At 51.9% G+C, this 16,498-nt stretch overlaps 1 protein-coding gene and 1 long non-coding RNA gene across 4 annotated transcripts in view; one reads left to right on the top strand and one right to left on the bottom strand.

Moving 5' to 3' along the window:
- KCTD20 (potassium channel tetramerization domain containing 20) overlaps nucleotides 1-16,498 on the bottom strand; it is a 130,722-nt gene that overhangs the window by 100,732 nt on the left and 13,492 nt on the right. The window lies entirely within an intron of this gene.
- On the top strand, nucleotides 9,357-15,820 carry LOC128088201 (uncharacterized). Of its 3 annotated transcripts, none has more exons than XR_008210179.1 (6): nucleotides 9,357-9,533; nucleotides 11,402-11,524; nucleotides 13,018-13,203; nucleotides 14,050-14,154; nucleotides 14,500-14,593; nucleotides 15,029-15,820. It is a non-coding gene; the product is annotated as an uncharacterized LOC128088201 (long non-coding RNA). The 3 variants fall into 3 exon arrangements; XR_008210181.1 differs by lacking the exon at nucleotides 9,357-9,533 and adding an exon at nucleotides 9,615-10,122; XR_008210180.1 differs by lacking the exon at nucleotides 13,018-13,203.

A 16,498-nucleotide genomic window follows, 5' to 3' on the forward strand; every position in this document is an offset into this window, starting at 1 on the left:
TGCTTGGTGACATCGAGGAAGGAAATGACCCAGGTGCCAAGGAAGCTCTTCCACTGCTGCTTGCCCTGGGAAGCTCAGGTTGCTAAACCCCATTAAAGCCCATTGCACGCACCCCAGGGACGAGCAGGGATTTTTAGCTGCCCTATTACCAAACCTACTTCCATTTGGCCAAGCAGGCACTGGGATCCTGAGAGCAGCTCCTGGAGTGGGGCTGCAGAAACCCATCATCAAAACGCTGACAGATGGGGAGAAGTTGGAAAGAGGGGAAGGGAACACGGGACTGTGGCACCCTCCTGGCAATGCCCACCAGGAATTGCTGGGTGTGCATTGAGTTGGTGCAGGATGACACCATCACTGCTGCAGTGCCTCGGGTTCTGGGTGACCTTTGCTGAGCTGCTGGGTGCAAAATCTGCAAGTGTGGGTGTGCGAAGAGGAGCCCCCGCAGCCTATCTTTGGTTAACCTCCAGGCAAAGGTTTGGAGCTTGAGATGCACATTTATCCTGCAGCTCTGGAAATCAGGCCAGGTCCCTCTTTCTCCTTCCCACTTTTTCTTGTTCCTTCGTCTCCCTCCTTTGCATTTGTGCTGGGTGTTGAAAAGCCTATTCCTGGGAGCACTGCTCATCCACACCCCAGCACGAGGTACAGGGCAGGAGAAGGGGAGCTGCAGGCGGTGCCTGCAGGGCTGCTGTCTCCATGAGAGCAATATCTGGGTGTGCTAAAGAACCACAAATCTCCCCTTCTGCACAGTCACAGCTGAGACTGGTGGGGCCCTGGGTCTACAGTGCGTGAGGACAGACAAGATAATGAGGAGTGATGCAAGGAACAACAGACCTGAAACCAGGGCTGCCTGAATATTTGCCCCTTGCTCCTAGGATGCCTTGGTTTCACAGGGAAGGCAGCACCCAGCTGCAGTTCTGAGCCCAAGGTGCTGAGGATGTCACATGGTCATGGACCCCTCTGAGCTGGGGAGGTGCAAAAAGAGCCGTAGGGAAAGTGGCTGTGCTTTTAATCCTGAAGTGTAAGGGTGGGAGAAGGGAGGGTCTGCGGTTCTTGGGAGATGGACTAAAGGCTCAGCAGCAGGTCTGTGCATTGCTGCCACTGGGGCAAAGCAGAAAGAGAGCTCTCCCCAGCCCCAAGGAGCATGAGAGATGGGCCCCAATCACACAGTGCTGTGCTGTAAGTCTTTGGGCAGTTGTTGGTTTGTGACTTACTGAGCTCTGTGACCCCAGGCACAGCTGCATGGTTTGCAGTGAGACCCCAGGGCCGGCAGCAGCTTGGTGGGTTTGCTTTGCTGCTGCTTTAACACAGCTCCTGGACAGAGCAGAACTGGTTGGAGGAGCCGGAGAGCCAAGGTCAGCCAGCGCCCTGCAGCCCCCACGTCTGCTGCCATCACACCCTGTGATGCCACGATCCTCTGTGGGCAGGATCAGACCCAAGGTCACGTTTTATCCAGTGAGAGACAGAGGCAAAGGAAACAGCACAAACATCTTCTGCCAGGCATCTGCTCCCTGCCTGGCAAAAACTGCCAACCGAGCACTGTTTGAAAGCGTAGCCTTTCCCGACCTGGCGCTGGGTTATCTTCCACTGTCCTTTTATCCTTGGCTAATTAAAGGCGAATCTCTGCAGAAGGAACACACTTCTTCACATGTGAGCATTAATAACTAGAAAGTGGCTGCGAATGCTCTGAGGCTGCTGCGGAAATCCTGGGCAGAAATAGCATTTTTATCTCACAGCTTTGGCTCTGGGGATAATAAACTTCTGAGGTTTAGAAGGAGGCAACAGCAGATCCAGCCCCATATGGCTTGAGTTTACAAAAGGATCAGCCAAATGGACAGACTTAATTCCTAAGTCATCCCTGGGCAGGACCTTGGGGTGATGCTGAGGTCCCCAAAGTCTCCTTATCCCGCATGGATGCTGCAGGGAATGGCTGCTCACCCCCAGGCAGCCCAAAGAACTTTATTCACAAATGTTTTTGTGTGTTTTCAGTTACTGAAATGCCCTGACAACCTCAGAGATGAAATGCAGCATCGGGTGTTTGGTACAGCAGAGCATCATTTCGTGGCATCCAGTAAGGCTGGCAAGAGGCAGGCATTGATAGCAACTATTCTTATTCTGATGATGACATTATGTGGCTCTTACAGAGTGCTTTTCATTAGTAGCTCTAAAGTGCTTTGCGAAAGAAGAGATTCAGATGTCTCAAACTGTCTGCAGTGATTTCAGTGGAGGAGCCTGGGCTCGTGCAGAAGCTCTTAGCTCAGTTCTGGTTGCAGGGCAGGGATCTCTGCTCAGCTCCCAACCACCCTCATGGCATTTATTTATTGCTCAGCCTCTGGGAGCCTTCCTGCACGGCACAGCCCCGAGCTGGAATCCTTTTCCATAAATAACTCCTCTGGGAACCCCCCAGCAGTCTCATTCCACCTGCAATAAATGCAACAGGCTGATGGGAAACCCAAAGCTTTTTGTCCATTTGTGCATTTCCTTCAGTGCCAGCGCTGCTGTCTGCACTTGGAGCTCAATCTTCTGCCTCCTGCAGCTTGGGGGGGTCAGGCCATGGCAGGCTGCCTTTTGCCATTTGGTTCCTTTAGCACTGGGAAACATCCACGGTTGTTGGCAAGCGTGGACCTCTATTGTGGGCTCCTCCATCACTGGACATACACAAGGATGCTCTCTATGGGAAAACCACGTGCAAACACATCCATTAAATCCCATCCTCCTTGCCTTGGTTCAGCCTCAGTGATGATGCTGCAGCAGAAAACAACCCAAAGGTTCCAGTGGCTCCCAGGTGGGATTTTTGCCATGCTGGCTATGATGGGAGCCGTCCCTGGAAGAAAAGAGGCCCCCAGCAGCTCCAGGAAGAGAAGCAAAGGCATCTTTGACTGCTTTGGTGCTGTGCGGGATGAACAGGGTGGCACTGGATGCTCTGCTGGAGGAAGAGGGTTTTCTGCCCGGCTCCTGCCTGGATTTCTGTGGGTCTGAGGGGCTCTGCTGTGTGGGCTCAGCTCCCACTGCTCCGTCCTCTCCTCCCCAGCAGCAGCAGCAGCAGAACCGCCGGCTCAGCACAAAGCTGCAGCATCGCAGCTCAAGGATTAGACATTCATTTGCCATAAATAGAAAATTGGGGGAATGTGTTTTAGCGCATTAAATGTATAGAGAGCGGCTGCTGATGCGCAGGAACTTGACCGCCCTATCGATCCCTGTCCTCATCCTGCTCCCTCCCTCCCACCAGCTTGGATGACCCTCACTCTGTGACAACCAGAGGCTGTGATCCTATGACCAGGAGCTGGGATTTGTCACCGTGTTGAGGCTCAGGAGCCACGAATCCCAGCATCGGCCCCTGCCCCTCTGTGCTGCTCCCTGCCAGCGCCCTCATCCTATGCAGGCATCCCCAGGAGGGCATCTCCATTTGCTCTCAGTGTCAGGAGCCCTGTTACGGTCATCAGAGAGAAAGAGAAACTCCTCCTCGTGATTCATTCGGCTTAATTTAGCCATGTGCCTCGGGGCCAGAAAAGGCATGCCTTAGAAGAAGCCATTTTTCTGCATTGGTGATGAAAGGAGCCAGGGAAACAAGCTGAGGTGGATGCAGATAGCTGCTGTTGATATAAGGGACGGGGCTTGGATTTACAGGGCACTGGTGCCTGAATTCCCCTCAGTAAAACCTGTGAGGAGTTGCATGGGATGGAATGGCTTTAACTTATGTAGAGAAATGTGCTCAGGTAAGGCATGCCTCTTTTGGCCTGAAGGAATGCTGGAGAGGAGGCCCTCTCTGCTGAGCATGGTGGTGCCCTTGGAAACCAGACCCCATGAGATCCTCCTGGACATGACTCTGTACATATGAGATAAATCCCCTGGGGAGACAAGGTGGTGGGGTGCAGGATCCCATAGGTGCCACCTCTCCCCACCAGATAGGAGCCATCCTCTCCCTCGCAGCACTGGTTTCTGGCAATGTGAGAGGATCCCCAGGGTCCCATGGCCACGCAGGGGCCAACAGAGCTGTGCTGCTCAGCTGCTCCAGCTGTACCTGCAGCCCATGGCACCCATCTGCCACTGTTCCAGTGCCCTGACCAAGCTCATGTCCCTGGATTTACTCCAATTTTATGCCTGATGAGGCTCAAACCTTACGTTGCCAGTTAATGGACCTTAAAATGCCTGGAGATCCTGGCCCTCATCCTGGTCCTGCTTTCCTGGCTTTGTGGAAGGTGAGGTTTTGCTGCTGATGGTGTGGATGAAGGTGCTCGAGTCTCATAGAAGTTCCCCTAATTTTGGACGAAGGCTGTTCCTATAGGCATGGCCTCGTGGCTACACACATCCAAGCCAAGATACTTTGTCCTCTCCACCATTTCTGCCTGCAAGAGGATTTCCTTGCCCAACAGTGGATCAAAAGAGACTGCCTAGGTGTTGATGAGGCATCTGCAGGGAGATCAGGCTGAAGCCAAGCATCTCAGAGCAAGAAATGTTCTTCTCAGCATGTCCTGGGTATATTTCCACCCTGGAGCAAAGCCACTCCTTTTTAGTGACTTCCTGCTTATTTCATAAATGCATTGGGAAGGATGGGGAGATTTTCAGTGGCCTCAGGAGAGACAAGAAGTCTCGCACGGTCCTTCTCCCTATTGATCAGACCTTCCAAATAAGACTTTCTTCTGAAAGCTGTTGCCTCGGTTGCCCATCTTTCCTCCAAAGCCTTCCTGCAAAGCCTGCAGCTGCCTGCTGCCTTCAGCGCTTCAGCTCACGCTTGCAACTGCCATGTGTATAAATAAATGATGAGCAGATTGATTAGTCACTTCCCTCCGACTCCAGGCCTCTCACCCTCAACCATTTATTGGCTTAAATGGAATCCTTGCCCATGCCTTCAAGATAGGACCAGCGTGCAGCTCCCCATGGGATGAAGACGAGTGTTTAAGCATCAGAAAAACCTCCTCTTCAACTTTTGCCCCTCCTAGCTTGGGTAGAGGGCTGGGTTTTATCTTGTTTCCTCGCTTCCCCATGGGGTCTCTTATGGTGTACGCAGATCCCTGGGGAGGGATGAAGAGGAGGCAGTGGTGGGGCGGATGACCCACTGGGGATCACCCTGCAGTGGATCCCTGCTTTGTGGCCATTCACCATCGGATTCTATTGCAGGTGGTAAGGGGGGATGCTGGGGGTGTGCTCCCATCAATCCCTACCTGCTCACAAGCAGGGAGAGCTCCCAGCCTGCAGCCCCCACCGCTGCCCCCATCCCCCCCAGGCCACGTTTGCACCCTCCTTGCTGCCGTGCAGCTGCAGATTCCTATTTAGAGAAAATCTATAAACCACTCAGTACAGAGAGAACCTGCCAGCCTTCCCGCGGCCTTCTGCAGCGAATTGATCAGGGCCGGATCCTGCCCTTCTTTTTGCCCCCTTTTCTCTTTTTTCTGAAGCCACCTGGGACGATCCCATTGGCAGCACTCAGCACCCTGTGGGCCCCATCCTGCTCCATCTCATGCCCTTATCCCAAGCCTGGTGGTGTCCCCCATCAGCCCTGAGGTTTTGGGACACCTACCTCTCACTTGAGTTCCAGAGGAGGGGGAAGTGACCAAGAGCTGACCTGAAGGCTGGCAGTCAGTTCATCTGCATGTTCTCCTTGCCCTCCGCAGGCTCCAGAATCAGTGGGTATGGCTGGAATAAACCAAACACATGAAGCCAGCGATGCCAAGAAGCTGCAGATCTGAATCCCAACCTCAGAGGAAAGAGGAAACCATACCCAGATAACATCCGTGTGCTCCTACACCCAGACAGCCCCAGCATCAGGCCAGGACCAGGCAGCTGCTGTGGCCACAGAGGATGGTGCAGAGATCAGAGCCATTCCTGAGCGTGGAGCCTGGGGAAATGGCTTTGCTTTTTTTTTTCTCTCACTGAAAAACAATGACTCATTTACTGAATGCCTCTTCTTTTTTTCCTTTTCTGCTTTTGTTGTTGTGGAAAACACAACGTTTTGATTAATATCTTGGCTTGGGAATGGGGATGAGGAAAAAGACGTGAAGTTTTCTAAGCATCCCATTGGGAATTTGTAAAACAAAATGTCACTTTTTCTAGGGAAAAAAAAAAAAAGTGTCCAGATGTTAAATTGGTCAGGATAAATCTCGTAAAAGGCTTCAATGAAGGGAACCACTCGGCTCAGAGCAACACTTGTTCCAACCTCCAAATTGCATTTTTTTCTGCTGTCCCAAACTCTGATTCTAAAACAACCCCCAAATTGCACCCAAAGAGAGGAGAGCTGTTTCCAGCCCTGAAGTTGTCTTAGAAGAAGGATGATGGGGATCTGTGGCCAGATCAGAGCTTTGCAGTGCACATCCTCATACGTGCAGGGAGACGTGCAAGAACGAAGGGTACCCAGGACATTTAAAACCACCCTTGCAAAGCTGCAAATTACCAAAGCAAGAAGAAGTGTTTGGGCACATGGAGGCTTCCCAGGGAACCACTGCCCTGCACATGAAGTAAACTGAGTGGGGTTTGGGTTGTTGAGAGCATCCCCACTTCGTGCAGTGCTCCCAGGTGGACATGTGGACCCTCACCCTAAATACCCCCCGAAGGCTTTGCTTCACTTCCAGGCTGAGTGCTGCATGGGAAGCCTGCAGATGGCACAGGGCTGTGTGTTATTTCAGTGCCAGAGGTTGTTTTCTTGTTTTCCAGGTGGAGTGCAGGGAGCTGCAAGCTGCAAGAGGAGATTTGCTTGTTGATTTTGTGGCCATTATAAATTCATGTAAAATTCGGAGGTTTTGAGCCAGGGGGCAGCAGGGGAGAAGAAGGGGGGAAAGCGCTGAAAGCTGAGCATTTATCCCCCAAAATCCCCTATTTCCTATCATCTTTTCCAAACTGCCCTTTTGTGGTTGCACAGAAAGGCTTGGATATTTGCTGTCTGATGTAAATCCATTTTTTTCCCCCTGGGGCTCCCTTGTCCCTGCTGCACACCAAGCCAAGGAAACGTCCCCTCTGTCCCCTTCCCACCTCCTCCTGGCAAAGCACGCAGCAGCGCTCTGCAGGCTCCCCTTCACCCTCCCGAAGTTCAGCTCTAGACATCTTGGTGCTCTTTAAATATTTACAGCAGACGGTGGTAAAAAAGATTGAGGCATGAATTATTCACAGCCTCGCTTTTATCTTGGCCGCGCATTTCGGGTTTTGCAGAGAGGATTCCTCCGGTTGGAAGAGGATGTGCTGAGCAAAGTGCTGGAGGATGTGGGGAGGGAAAAGGGGGTCTTGGGGTTGAGCCCATGCGTGGGGCATGGTGAGAGGGAGCCGGCGTTGGTGCAAGATGCTTCTTTCCCCTTACAGGTCTTGCTTGGCACAGCTGGCCAGCAGGAAATGCCCCTGGATTTGGGTGCTGCTGTGGGCATGTTGGAGTTTTCCAGGTGCACTGGTGCTGCAGGACTCCAAGTATGGTGTAAGGCACAGCTCCAGGCTCAGCACTGAGCCTCTTCCTAGGGGAAGGAGGAACATTTAGGAGGCTCTGCATCCCCCTGAGCTGTCACTGCTTTGGGATTCACCTGAGCTGCCACTGCTTTGGGCATGCCTGGCACTGGGCCATCGTGTAGCCCAGCCTGCATGGCTTGCAAGGCAGTGTTTTTCCACACATCCATGGTTTCCAGCAAATGGGGGACACACTGAGAATCCCTCCGTATTCTTGTTGTTTGTCGTGAGTAATTTATTGGGGTGGTGCAGCCCCAAAGATACTCACAGAAAGCAAAACTCAACCTCCTGCAAGACACTTTTCCCCAGGGCACAAAGGATTAATTTGAGGCAAAAATAAGAGAGCTGAAAAATCTCAATTGTGAAATGCAGTTGGAAAATCCCCTTTGGCCCGCCTGTCCCTGGCAGGATTTCCCCCAACACCCAGAGCTACTTGATCTGGATGCCACCCAGAAGGGAATAACCCACGCAGGGCTACAGATGGCAATGGGGCAGACGATGCCAATCTCCTTGTCTGCTCTAAAAGGAGTTGTATTTGCAAAACATCATAATTTGCAAAGCTGATAACCAAGCAAGGCAGGAGCATGCTTGGCCAGTGAGCCATGCAGGCTGCAGCAGCTTGCAAAGGGCAGGACATCCCTGGCTCTTGGCAATGCTGATTTGCACTGCAGGAGGATGCAGCCCTCTCTGGCTTTCCAGGCTGTTGCATTTTATCTGCTCGCAGTGGGAGGCGTGCAGTGCTCCACAGCTGCCTCTGGGCCATTTGATTTGTGGCTCTGCTGCCTTCTGCATCCCCAGTGAGAGCAAAATTAAACTTGGGTTCCACAGCTTCCATCTCCCCAGGTCCTTTGGCAGAGCAGCACGAGGGGAACAGGCAGCCAAGGAGATGCAGAGTGTGGGATTCCTCCTATCTGCTGCGTTCCCATCCTTTTGGCACTGGGCTCAGCAGCAGTGCCTCTGTGCCTCAGTTTCCCCAAGCCTGCCACAGCCACTCTGCAGTGTTCTAGGGACCAGCCTTGCTCTGCATCACCATCAGTTGCTTTCAGCCTTTCCTGGGAGGGTGTTTCCTTGCATTTTCCCCAGGGGGAAATGAGCAGTGAACACTTGGGTGCCCCGTGTTGGAGCAGCAGCAGTTGCACACCCAGCCTGATGCTCTGTGTTATCAGTCTGCAAACAGAGGAAGCTTCAGGGTTTTGCAGGTGAGAAAGGCTGTGCTTCCTTGCTTGTGGATGAGTGGCCACATACCAGCACCAGGGATCCTCTATGCTGTTATTCAGCCATAATCAGGAAAGTGCTCAAGTGATTTTACGTAATGAATCTCACAGAGTTATCCCAGCGAGGGCAGGATCGTGGGGTGTGAATGAGAGACCGTTCCTATTTAACAGCTGGGGATATGAGGAGATGATGGGAGCAGGAGAGAAATTCAGGTTACACTGAGGGCTTACCCAGCCTCGTAATTAAGGGCTATCCTTTCCTTGGGAAAGACCCATAATTATCTCCTTGCTCCCTGAGGAGAATTAGTCATTGCTGGGCCCAGAACAGCAGTTGTTATTTTGCCTTTCTCACTGCACTGAGGCCCATCCCTGCCCGTGTGTCCAAACTGGAGGCAGCTGCAAACCAACGTGGGATTTCAATGGGCTCCAACACCCCCAGACCAGGCTCTGGAACCCCAAATCAGCCCCTCCTCAGGCTCTCAGTGTGCCAGGTGCCAACTGCCAGCTGGGATGTGTACAGGGGAAGCACATCTTGCAGCTTGATGGGGCTCAGCTGCCCCGGGTTCCATTGCCAACCTTGGCTGCCCATAGAAGAACACAGGGATGGGAACAAGGCAGTGATGCTCTGCTACCATCAGTGCTCACTTTCACCCTTAGCAGGGGAAGGGGAGGGAAGATGCTGCAACCAGCATCAGAGCTGGGCTCTAACAGAACACCCAGCACCACAGGTGCTCCACATTAACACTTTTTCCTCCCCATCCCCTGCCCATTTCCTAGATTTTCACCCAGATTTTCAGCCTAGCCAGTGCATCTGCTCCCAGTCAGCAGGAAAACAGGGGCTTCACGTGGTTTGAAGGCTGTGGGTTATTCAGGCACACGAGAAATGAGGCCAATAATCTGGTGAGCAGCTCCACCTGCCTGAGGTTTGAAAAGAGACTTGGGAAGAAGGAAAGCAGCTTGGGGCCAGCTCTGGGGCTGGTGGTTACGGCTCCAGATGCTCCGTGGTGAGGGCAGCAGAGAGGGGCTGAATTATCTGGGTTGGAGGTGGGGGTTTGGGGCTTGTTCTGCTTCCCAGCAGCCAGTTTTGCAGACTTGTTTTGTAGCAGTTTCTTTTAAGCCCTAGGGAAAGTGAGTTTTGCAGAAGGCGCTTGCACCTCTCAACTTCCAGAAGCACCCCTGGTCTGAGGTTTATCCTTGCTGCTGATTCACTGCTGCTTTTTAAATTCGAGTTTAGAGGATAAGAGGCAAAGAATCAGATGAATGAGAGCAAAGATGCTGTTGCTTTGCCTGATGGGTCTTCTCCCATCACTTCTTGGCTGCATGAGGCACTGGAGGAAGCTGATGGTGCATGGTGTGACAGGTCATCTGTCCATCTCCTATGGTGAGGATCTCTTGTGGATGTCTTGTAAGCAGGTTTTGGGCTGTGGGAGCCCTCTGCTGAGCCTGTTCCATTCTGAAGGCAGCAGTTCTGTGAGTGCTTCTGCATCAGGTGAGAGGGATGGGCTGGGAGAGGGGGAATGGGGCTTTCCAGTGTCAGCAGCACCACAGGTATGGTACCACCTGGCTGCCCTCCATTAGGATGAATGATTTTCAGTAGAATGTATACAGATTTGGTGTCCAGAACACGAAACAGCTCTCATGAGAGCTGATGTCTGATTCCCTGGGTGGTTTGAAGCCAACAGGTTTGGTAGAGGAGGGCTCCTTTCCTGTATTTCCACCCTTCTCTTCCTCCCCACGGCAAGGATCCAGGTGTATGGCATGGCCTGCTGTGTTCTGAGCTCTGCATTTAGCCCACATCCTTAGCATCTCATTCACAAGCAAGAAACAAGCCTGGCACATAAGGGAGTTCTCAGGCTGTATGGTGAGCTATAGCAAACAGCTTCAATACCTGTCCCTCTGTGCTTTCACCTATAGGAGATGCATGCGTTTGCATTTCCTTTCATCTCTCTATTTATGTGCAGGTAGAGAAAATGTGTTCTCTTTTCCCTTAGAGAAGCAACGCTGTGAAAATGAACCGTTTTGGGCTAAGCTGCTGTATTTCCATCCCCCAGAGAGGGGCACTGTTGGATTTCATTCTGGATGTAAGAGAGATTGATCCGTTTCTCTTTGCTTTTTGCTAAAGCTCCTCCAGCAGGGGCGCGAATTCCCCTTTAAGGGGGGGATAAAGCCATGCAAAGTGCCAGCAGCCCTCAGCACTGCGTGATTCCTTCCCTAACAACAGTGCAAAGCCGGTAACTATCCAAACTGAAGAGGGCAAGCCAGGCAGGTATAGATCTCCAATGAATGACCCATCGATGCCCAAGCCCCTGTGCTGCTTTGGCTTTTGGGGTCTGAAGGTGGGCTTTGCTGAAGTTCCTTGCTTTTCCCCTTGCAAAACAGATACAGATATGAATACATATTTTTATGTCACTTCTCCAGCACTGGGAGGTGGTAGGATGTATTTGTTGCCTTTTCTGCTTCTGGGAGCTGACTGATGGTAGCAGCAGTGACCCCAGTGGGGAACTGCTCCTCCAGTTTGCTGTCTGTTTGTTGGCAGAGGGGTGGAGGGAGCAGGCCTGCAACTCTCTTGCTCTCTGCAAAGTGCTGATTTTGCAGCTCTGTGGCTCAGTTTCCCCATTTATAAGTTTTGCTTGGATGGTGTTTTGAGGCTACACAATGCAACTTCAGTCCAGACTTTTCCCCATGCTCCTCCATCTCTCCTCTGTTTGCAGGGCCACCGATTGCTTTACCACCTCCCTTTTCACCACCATTGCCTTTGATTTTTCCAGCTGGGTCTCCTGATTTTCTGAAAAGAAACTACTTCCTTCTCCTTTGCTTATGAGGTTCTAAAATTTCCCATGGATGAGACGATCACATCAACATCCCTGCTCTGGTCCAGCAGTAGAAACAAAGTAAGTGAAACTTCTCCCTTTGCTGCTGATTCCTTGGCCTTTGTTCAGCACAAAACAGTCCAGCAATGGTGCCTCCATGGGGAAGGGAGACGTGGGGGTTTGCTGAGGGCTGGAGATGGATGCTGCCATGTCCTCCTCCTTTGTGGGTAGCAGTGAGAAGATGCTCTCTCCCCAGGGAGGAAGAGATGTGTGCTCAGGTCAGAGGCAGTGCTGAGAGTTTCCCATTACTGATACAGAATAGCTGGATTTTGGTGGCTGGGAGCTGCTGTGACGTGAGTTGGGGTTATGCAAACACAAGGAGAAGGTAACAGGCGGCGAACAGGAGCTTGGCTGCGGATGGAGCAGTGTCAAATTGGGCAATGAAGAACCAGAGGGTGGAACATCATCGGGGTCAGAGCAGGATCTGGGGTGATTAGTGAGGAGGAGGCGGTGATCAGATTGCCAAATGCTGCCCAGGCAGAGGGATAGCATAGCGTGGCCTCTGAGATCAGAGCGGGCAGAGAAAGCGATCAGGAAATATTAGAGAAGGGACAGCATTGGGCTCAGTGCTGGGTGGTGCCGTCCTGGGGGTGAGGAGCTGGGACAGGGACTGCGCTCTGCTCCCAGCTCTGCTCTGAATGCTCCTCACCCCAGACTGGGGATGGAATTTGCTATGGATATGGCCCAGTTCCTTGCCTTACCCAAGGAACGTGGCTTTGTGTTGCCACCAGGAAGGCTGCAATGCACAGTGATGTGTTGGTGGGAGCTCGATCCTCTAGTGAAAGGTTCTTCTATAGGAGCATCCATCTTGCCTGAGGGCAGAGGGCACAGCAATGAACTCCCAGAGCTCAAGGAGTGTTTTGACATCACTCTGAGCCATAGGGTTTGGGGCTGGGTGGTGCTGTGTGGAGCTGGGGGTTGAACTCAGTGATCTGTTTGGGTCCATTCCAACTGGGGATGATCTGTGATTCTATGATTTTATGTTCCCAGCTCAAGAAGGGAGGAGGAATGATAGTAATTGCACCATCAGACAGGCAGCAGCACGCTGCACACAAACCGGAAGGGGACAGCAGGCAACACAAAGCAAACCTGCTTTAACTACTTTTGGCTAAGCTTTCCAACATCCTGCTTGGGGTTCTGGGGATGCTAGGATCTGTGACAAAGGTGTGTGCCCCTTTTCTTCCCCTGCACCGTTGCCTAGCCTTGCCCTCACCTTACTGCCTGCCAGAGGCCCATTGGAGCGTGCAGGGTGCAGAGCTGTTGGCACTTGGCTGCAGGCACGGATGGACTCAGGCTGCTCCTGCTGGTGCTGGGCAGATGGCAAGCAGGCTGGGCTGCGTTCTGAAAACAGGTCCAAAGAAAGCTTTTGTTTTGCTGCCCAGAGCTCTTCTTTCAGGCTTGGTGTTTCCAGGGACTCAGTGGGTCCCCACGAGCAGGAGCAGCCCTGGGGTGTTGGGGATGTCTGATACAGGGGATGTCAGCAGGGTTGGTGATACCCATTGTGGTTTGGAAAGGTGCGGGCGACCAAAACCTTGGGAGAAGCTGGTCTGAGCTTTGAAGTTTTGAGCAAATACGAGTCAGTCCTTGTGTCACACAAAGCGTGAAAATAAAGAAGAAAGAACCATGTGGGACAGAAACCAAGGTGGTGATGGAGACAGCAGAGTGCAGGAAGGAGGGAGAAACACAATCCACCTGAGTGGGTACATAATTTATTTGCCTATTAGCTATTAATAAGCTGGCCTTTTGTATCAAGTCTCCCAACGTTCTTGTAACAACTTCAGGCCTTTCTGCAGAGCATCACCCTTTCTGGGTGTTCCTGTGCCACTTGCCATGCTAACATGATTCTTGATATGTCCCTCGCCCGGCACCGTGCCTTCGTTATCACCATTCAGCTGAGCAAGTAATTAATGTGATTCCCCCCATTACTGCGCTGTAATTATAACCTCTGGGAAGTACCTGTGAGGTGGGAATGCCTCCTAGGGGCACCAGGCATGCTTTGCTTTGGATGGTGCCTAAATGCTTTGGGTCTGCCTGGTGAAAGAGGAATGGCCAAGCTGATGACTTGGGTGAGCAATGGAGCTTCCACCTCTTGCCAGTCGTGGTTACTGCAGGACTGGGGGTGATGTTTGATAACAGGAAGCACATCAGCTGAATGCAGCAAGGGGAGGTGGAGAAGACCCAATTCATCTCAGCAAAGTCATGGTTATCCTGCTGGGAATCCAATGTGTGCCTTCCTGCCATCCTCCTCTCCGCATGTTGTACAAGAGAGAGGCACAACCCACCCCATGTATTCTAGGGAGTCAGAAGCACTTGGAGGCATATTTCAATGGTAGTGACCAAGACACCATGCAGCAGTGTTGGAGGGACTCCATCTGAGCAGCTCCTATTTCCTTGGTCTTCCTTGGTGGTTCAGGGAACAAGGTGGGCTCTTCCTAATGGGGACACCCTTCTGTGACCCTGGGTTGCCTCACCTCCTCCCCACTGCTGCTGGATGCTGCCACTCAGAGCTCAGTGTGTGACTGATTTCTGTGTTTTCTTGCAGTGAGAAATGTTCAACACCTCCTGGGAACCCCTCTGAAAGGCCCCCAGATGTGGAAGTGCCACGAGTCGACTGGTCCTCAGTATATTCACCTGGCATCCCTTGGGAAAAGGTGAGGGGATTCCCTTATGCTGTGTGTTTGATGTCCATGGAGCCGTGGTGGGGGCAGCTCTGCTCTCGCATTCTGAAGCTGTCCTTTGGGTGCTGAGCTCGTGGGTGCTCTCCTTTCAGGGCTGCTCCCCTCTCAGGGTTGGTTGCAGAAGAGTTTTGGTTTCTTTGCACCCCGGAGTTGCGTCAGTGCAGTCAGCACAGCTCTGCTTGCAGCGCCGTGTTTCTTCCCTATGTTTCCTTTAAAACCAAGGACAGCAAGGCAAGATAGGGTTTCACGAGGGTATAGGATTTCTGAATCTGAGTCTTTCCTGAGACAAACTCTTTCTAATCCTTACCTGCTTGTCAGAGCCGTGCAGACACCAACACATCCGTACCCACCCAAAGGATCTCCTACTGCTGGAAGAAGAGCTGTCATTTCGGCTGCCTGATCCTGGCTGCAGGTGAGTGAGTGCTGTTAATTACCTTTATTCCACCGGTAAAATTTTGTGTGGTGTTAACGATGCCGTGAAAATACAACAGAGCCCAACACCTGTGGGATGTTCCCGCTTCTATTAAGCCACTCTTAATGTCATTTCATCCCCAGTAGGATGGGGAGGAACCACCTGGTTGACAAGGTTCCCGTTTATCTCCTGTTAAAACGGTGCTTGGCTCATGGCTGTTCACCAGCTGTGCTGATACAGGAGTTCTGGATGCTCTTGGGTTCCTGCCTGAGCCCAAGCAGATACGCTCTGTGCTTTCTGCATTTACAGCCTTTGCTCCTTTTCCAGGACTTAAATAAAGTAGTTACTCTTGGCTGTGATCTTTTTAATGGCTTTGAATGCTTTGCAAGTCTTCCATTAGAAAATGATCGGCTGTTGCAATCTGCTTTATTGCAGAAAGAAGCACTGAAGGCATGAGGAAATATTCGTTGCATGCAGTTTGCTCGCGCTGAACCGTAAGGAGTGGGGCAAAATAATTCACTGGTATTTCTGGCAGGCTGAGCTCTATTGCTGCCAGGCAGTTGGTTTAACCTGAAAAAGGGGCAGGATGGATTAAATGCGGAGCAGATTTCATCAGATTCACTCTGCAGTAAGGAGAGCGAGAGAATGGGATGTTTTTATCTTGGCTTGATCTTGCCTAGAAATAAAGGGATGCTTTAGAAGACTCTGAGTGACCAAGCATGAGGATTCCAGTGAGCCACGTGGGGTTGTGCAGCGTTTACCCAGTGATGCAGAGAATTTGGGAAGGATTTGTGTAATTTTGAGTCGATAGAGCTTCTGATTCTGGTGGATGTGGTCTCAGGTTGGTGGGATGGAGCATCACCCCAGCTTGCAGGGATGTATTTTTCTTTGGGCATCTCCTGACACGTCAGATGTGGGGGCTTTCCTACACTTTGTGTCTGTTTTTCTTCTCGGCTTTCTCAACAAAAATCTCCCTAAGATCTGATCTCCTTCCCATGTCAGATTGCCAAAAATCAAAGTGAACTGCTGCAGTCTGTGTCCAGTGGGTGATTCCCACTCCACGTGGGAGATGGAGTTCAGCCCTCACTGTGATGGGCTCCCAGGACTTGGTGGCCACATCAGGGAACAGTGCTGGGTTTGGCTGTTTGCTTTTCCAAAGGTCATGGGAAGGAGATTGAGAAATTGCTCCTAGGCAAAAGCCAGCTCTGATTTGGCACAGGATCCCAAAGGCTGCTTATCACTCTGACATCCCCTTTTCCCTACAAACTGAAGGGAGATTTTCCCAGGGCTGGTTTTCCAAAAGCCACAAATAGTGGTTGTGTCTGCAGGCAGGGGTTTGGGGCAGCAGCAGCTCGGAAGCCTGCATGGAAGGCAATAGGGGATGCTCACTGTCCTTGGGATGGACCCAGGAGCCACATCCTACAGCCTCTGTTCTGCACTGGGATGGGGCTGTTTTTGTCCATGTCCAGATACTGGCAAGGTGACCCCACTGCCTGATCCATGGGAGAGTGGGTAAAACAAACGGCAAGAAATCCAACTGAAAAGCACAAAGGGATGCAGAGCTTCAGCAGATTAGGAGCCAAAAGCAAATGTGGGTTCCCAGTAATGGAGGGGTTTTTCATGCACTGGAGCAGAGTCAGGACTCTCCCATGTATGAGGAAGTGCCTACTCAATGGGAACCATGGCTGAGGGATGCCAAACCAGAGCTGTGCTGGTGGTGGGAGCATGGGAGGGTCCAAGCAGGGGTAAATGGATGCAGCCTATGTCAAAGCAGCACTGCCCCAACTGCATTTGGCAAAACAGCCCCCTGAGCAGCATTGGGGGGGGAAGGGGGGAGGAGGGGGGAAGAAAGGGGCACATTTGGGCTTCCCCCCATGTTCTTCTTAGTGCTGCTCCTTCCTCACC

Source organism: Tympanuchus pallidicinctus, unplaced genomic scaffold (genome assembly GCF_026119805.1).
Source record: "Tympanuchus pallidicinctus isolate F22 unplaced genomic scaffold, pur_lepc_1.0 scaffold32, whole genome shotgun sequence".
Lineage (NCBI taxonomy): Eukaryota > Metazoa > Chordata > Aves > Galliformes > Phasianidae > Tympanuchus > Tympanuchus pallidicinctus.